At 43.1% G+C, this 6,000-nt stretch overlaps 1 protein-coding gene across 4 annotated transcripts in view; it reads right to left on the reverse strand.

Annotated features, from left to right (window-relative positions):
- The window catches only part of gcgrb (glucagon receptor b), a 28,652-nt gene extending 23,055 nt beyond the window's left edge, over positions 1–5,597 (reverse strand). For all 4 annotated transcript variants that reach the window (XM_071927689.2, XM_078291569.1, XM_078291572.1 and 1 more), the window contains exon 1: positions 5,313–5,597. The gene's annotated coding sequence lies outside the window, so the exon portion shown is untranslated. The remainder of the gene's footprint in view (positions 1–5,312) is intronic.
- Positions 5,598–6,000: the final 403 nt, after the last annotated feature.

The following is a 6,000-nucleotide window of genomic DNA, read 5'->3' on the forward strand; positions in this document are numbered from 1 at the left end:
GAGGAGTAAGTGATATCCCTCAGGCTAAATGTTCACCTGTCTCATTATAAATACGCTCTCACACAAGCACTCTTGTCGCTCACACACACATACACACAAGTACTCATACGAACACACACACACACACACACAAAAAAACGCATAGATTTACAGTCAAGTCAGACAAAACCTCATTTAACATACAATCACGTTCTTCACTGTCAATTCAATCACAGCGGACGGCCCTGAACTTATCCTTAATTAATCTCATTGATTCCTTCAGATGTGTGTGTGTGTGTGTGTGTGTTTGTGTGTGTGTGTGTGTGTATGTGTGTGTGTGTGAGCATGTGTGTCAACATGTATGTGTGTGTGTGTGTGTGTGTGAAAGAGAGAGAGAGTGAGCGAGAAACATTGTGTGCGTACACATGTGTGTGAATTAGCGTCCACTGGTGTAGTTCATATTTCTCAAATAACTGTCCAATCATACTGTAATTAATAAGTCAGTGGCTTAAGGATCGTGTCAGTCAGGACTCGTCGCTGTCAGGAATCACAGCAGATCTGGACTGATTGTGTCAAATTGTCTCCTTCGACTCATCCATAAAGTCCATAAAGTGTCTGACAGCAGAGTTACAGCCTGTCTTTCTCTCTCTTTCTCTCTCTCTCTCTCTCTCTCACACACACACACACACACACACACACAGGCACACATACCCACAGTATCTATACCCACAGTATCCCCCTCCACCCCCCCTACCCCTCCCGCTGTGTAGATTACATTACATATTAGCTCTTCATGTATAATGGATCAGCTCTGAGGCAGCACATCACTCACCAGCTTTACTCCGCTTTGCTCCCAGCACATCTTGCTCCATTCGCTGCACTTAGTAAACCTGCGCAGGGTGACTGCAGCTCTGTTGGAAAAACACTCTCACATGCAGCAAGAGCAGAAACCGTCTCTTCTGTCTACAGGCCACAGGAGCTGATAAATGGCAAAATCCACCAGCCACTTTGACTATTTTACCAGCCAACTAGTTTTAGAATAGAACCGGACCTCCACATGATAGCTGTTTATCTGACAGGGTGGCTGGTGGGATCGCCAAACCTACTAGCCACAAATTAACCAGCATTTTGCTTTTGGCTGGTGTTAATTTCCTGCCTGGCACTCACTCCTCTCTCTATTCTCTCATACAAAAACATAACTCTTTTATGCATTCTCCTCTCTCTCACACACATGCACATTCTTCATTCTTCCACTTAAGTTTATCAAAACTATTTAACTTTGAGTGTAGGGAATACTAATGCGTACTACAAAGTGTGCATACCACAACACACACACACACAAAAACAGACAACAGTAGACTGCTTCATTTGGATGCATAACGCCAAAATCTTCAGTAGAATGTGCTCTTCTAGTGAAAAACAAAACTCTTCATAGAAAAAGGTTAAAAAGCCGCTGCCAAAACGTGTTGGAGCATTGTAAGTTTTTAACCTGTTCTTCGAACAACTAATAAAGCAAATAAAGGCTTTGTACCCTTTTTCTATGAAGAGTGTCTTGGATTTAGTTTTTCTTCTTAGTGCATTTTGACACTCTGAAACTTTGAAGTGTGGGCTAAAATGAAAGTCACGGGTGAAAGTGGGGACTCTGAGACAGAATGAGCAGATCGCACGCACACGCACGCACACACACACACACACACACACACACACACACACACCAACACTGCACTGAGTGGGATGGGTCGGGATGGGAGGAGTTCAATTTTACGCTTCAAGAAAGAGAGTGAAAAGATATAGGGAGATTAGGAATGGGGTGATATGAGAGAGAGCACTGTGTGTGTGTGTGTGTGTGTGTGTGTGTGTGTGGGGGGGGTGGTTGGTTATTGCAGAGTGTGAGGGAGGGACAATAAGAAGAGATGAATACATAGAGGGAAAGAGAGAAATAGGCCTACACACAGGAGAACAATAACGTCTGCGTGTTTACCTGAGGCGCGAGAAGCACGGCCATAATTACCACGAAGAGAACATGTGAGCGATAAGGGGATGAAATGCTGAAAGTGAGAGAGGCAGAGAGAGAGAGAGAAAGAGTGGGAGAGGTGGATGACGCAATTGATGAGTGTGATGGACTGATTCATGGTTTTCAATTTCACCCTTCAGTCAGAGAACAGCTCAAAGATGAGATTGAGATACTCTTATTCGCTACGCATTATGGTTAATAACCTTTATCTCATACATGCATACATACTCGCTAGTACACACACACACACACACACACAGAGAGAGAGACACGATGACATGCACGGATATCACAAGATGAACGCATTAAAGTTAACAGTCTCAATTAAATTTCACGTTACCGTCTGTGTAAGTGCTATTATCACATGGGAGTTAACAAGCTGCTAATGGTATGTTTAATGAGAGTGTCTTTAACAACGCTGCTGGTCCATGTTTATGTGACAGCTAAGGAATCGGTTCTGGTTCACTTCTAAACACACATGTGCACATCCAAACACACACACACACACACACACACACACTGTCTCTTTCCCCCCTCCATCTCTCTCTCCCTCAGAAGAGTAACAGGATAGCGGGTTAGATCATCCCTCGATCAGATGGGGGAGTTTTCCCTTGTGTGCGCTACAGTGTCGCCGACGGCAACGCTTAAGAAACCTGTGAAAATGTTCCACGCTCCACTTGACTTTTGGTATGAGAAGATGACGATGGAGGTTACAGATTGAGGCCTTAGTGAAGGCTGAGCGGCTGAAAACATCTGTAAGGCATCAAGTCTCACGTCCCCCTGCTCCACGGTCATTTCCTGCAGCGATTTGCCGCTGGGGCGTCTCACGTTGATGACATCAGCATCAGAGGGGAGAGCTGAATTAATGTGATTTTCCCTGACAGATAAAATGTCTCTGTTTAACCAGGCAGAGGCAATCTGCTCCTAATGTGCTGTGCTGTGTGTGTGTGTGTGTGTGTGTGTGTGTGTGTGTGAGAACATGGCATGCGTCAGAAACCAGTCTGGGTCAATGTTGATTAAATAAACGACCGTGTTTATAGGCCAGACCTGCTTCTCTCAACACACATGTGCATGTATAAACGCACACACACACACCCACACACACACGCATTGAACACCCTTGAAAATGTCACTCAGTGACACGTGTTTGTGTGTCACTGAAGCGCTCCGAGCCCCGTGGCGTCATAGGATGGAATAAATGTTAATCAAGCAATTATTGAGCCGCGACTCAGTGTGAGTTTTCCACGTAAATCCAGTCTGTTTCACTTCAAACGTGAAAGGCCGAAGAGTTCATTCACACACACACACACACACACACCTACAAACACACATGTATGCACATACAATAATTTATAAGGACAGCAAATTGTGTTACATGATGATAGACAATTAGCATTAAATGCCCCCTGCAGCTGAAATAATAGAGTGAATGTATGAAAGCATGTGTGTGTGTGTATGCTTCTGATTGAGAGATTGCAAGAGAGAGAGAGAGAGAGAGAGTGTGTGTGTGTTAGAGGGAGAGAGTGTGAGAGACTCCTTGCATAATCACTTAACCCCAACCCACCCTAATGAATAAATAAAGGCAAGATCAAATAGATTATTAAACAAAAGAAAGAAAAAAAAAAGAAATATGCAAGACAGGCTTTTACAAAAAAAGGTTTCTCCTTCTCATTCTGAACATACCAGCACCAGCTTCTAACATTATAAATACACAAACCTATCATAACATCATTAAAACTTTTCTCCCTTTCTCACTACTCACAACATGTAAAATAATTCTCTAAACCTGACTGACACCTCATGAAAGATGTGTGCATGTATGTGTGTGTGACAGCGATTTGTTTGCTTATTGATTGTAAAGTTTTAGGCTTTGACACTGGTGATTGTGTGCGGAGGAAGTTAACAGAAGACATTAAAGTTCAGACAGTCTTCTTCCATATTGTAAGACCAATGTCTCTGAATCACTCTCTGTCCTCTCTAAAGGTTCTCTATGTACGCCAGCCCATCCTGACCAGGCAAATCAAATCTCTGGCCATCATACCATTACAAAAGAATGGTCTGATGTCTGGGGATACGACTGAACCCTCAGGCGGGGGGCCGACTTAGGTGATTACTTCGTGTAGAAAGAAGGAAAGAAAGTACATGAGAGAGAGAGAGGGACAGAGAGAGAGAGAGAGAGAGAGAGAGAGAGAGAGAGAGAGATATGGAGACAAACAGAAGCAGAGAAACTTTTCATATTCAAACCCTTTCATTCAAATTCAAATTCTCACATGCCTCTCTCATTCACCTTCAGCAAACAAGCAAACGTCCATTGTAGCGATCCATGTGTTCAATAAGGGGAAGTTCTGTGCTGTGGCTTGTCTCCCTCACCCTCTTATCTCCTCCAGTGTCTGCACTTCCTTTGCATATATATATACAAATACAGCTGCTTTTTTTTGTCCCTGGACATCCACACCCGGTAACCACAGAAGTTTCATGGCAACAGTGGCTGTAGCCTGGCCAGGCAATAGATAGGCTACCACTGACTGACCACTTATCAATACACTCGGTTTGGGTGAAGAGCTAAATAAAGCACATCAAGATACGGGAGAACGGCTCACTGTTGAGATAGGAAGAAAATTCAATGTTTTAACTGACTTCTCTGATTCCTTCACCGTGATATAGGGGAAAGCGCTCTGATAACGTCCTGCCTCAGCTGCGATCGGTGGCAAGAGAGGCAAGGTCTGCGCACCCGCACACACACACACACACACACACACACACACACACACACACACACACACACAATTAAAACTCGAAAATACAAGGGCGTAAAGAAAGCAACAGGCTCAGAGGCATTCTGTTGGACTGTCAGTGTATCTATAGGTTTTATAGGGCAAAGGACACATTCAGGCTTTGGGATAAGAGCAAAATAACATTTTTTCCCGTTATATCACGCACCTGATCGGGACATCATCATTTTGGCAACCTATACAGCTCCCTAACACTGCGCAAAGTTATAAGGCTGTCTTCTACTTCAGAATAAAATCGTTTCCATGTCAGAGTCGCCAGAATCCAGAGAGACCACAGACAGAAGAAAAGAGAGTTAACTCCTCGGATTTGTCAGAGGACACATTATATGCTGTAGCCTATATATGTAGTGTATTGTTGTACACAGTTATATATGTAGCTACTGTATATAGTTGTATGTTCCGTTAGACCAACTCCAGCCAGCATCCTGCTCAATCAACTCGCATAGACTTGAGAAGAAGAAGACAGACAGCCTATTGGACTAAAAGAACAGAGATGAATAGATAACTTGAACAAAACGGCTCTTTACCTATGCGTCCAGAGCGCCTCTCGCGCCCCTGACACCCCCACACCGCCCGCTGCTCATCTCCCGGCCCGGCCCATCGGCGCAGGTACAATCCAGAGATCACAACAGACGCATAGCCTAGTCCAAATATAAAAGAAGAAAAAAACTCCGAGGGCAGTGAAGAAAAATAGAAAACAGTGGTAAAATATGCCTACTCAAAATTTGACTTTCTCCAAGTGTCCAAGGTCAGTTTCGGCTAGTTTGTTTCTCTTCAGATGTTTGGATATTTCTTTTCTACATTAAATCTCGTTCCTGTTGCAGAATGGACTGAGGTGCGTCGGACTGGACGGCGCGGAATGATCAACTCTGTGCGCTCAGAGCTCCCGATAAGTGTCAAGCTAATCAGAGTAAAAAGTAGCACTTCCGGTAATATTTTCAAAATAAAACACGGTGTGTGTGGGTGTGTGTGTGTGTGTGTGTCGTCAAAAAAAGACATAAATTTACCCTTCCATAAAATAATATTACTTAGAACTGAGTCAAAGAAATAATGAATTGAAAATATATGATAAGAGAATATATCAAAATATAGAAGTGCAGCATAAAATAAGTTAGAAAAATATCAATATACATGCAGTATATTGTATATCAAAAGAGAGGAAAATGAGAATATGAAGACAAACCATATATGTAAAATGACAGCATACATACAAGA

This window comes from Centroberyx gerrardi, chromosome 3, assembly GCF_048128805.1.
Source record: "Centroberyx gerrardi isolate f3 chromosome 3, fCenGer3.hap1.cur.20231027, whole genome shotgun sequence".
In the NCBI taxonomy this organism is placed as follows: domain Eukaryota; kingdom Metazoa; phylum Chordata; class Actinopteri; order Beryciformes; family Berycidae; genus Centroberyx; species Centroberyx gerrardi.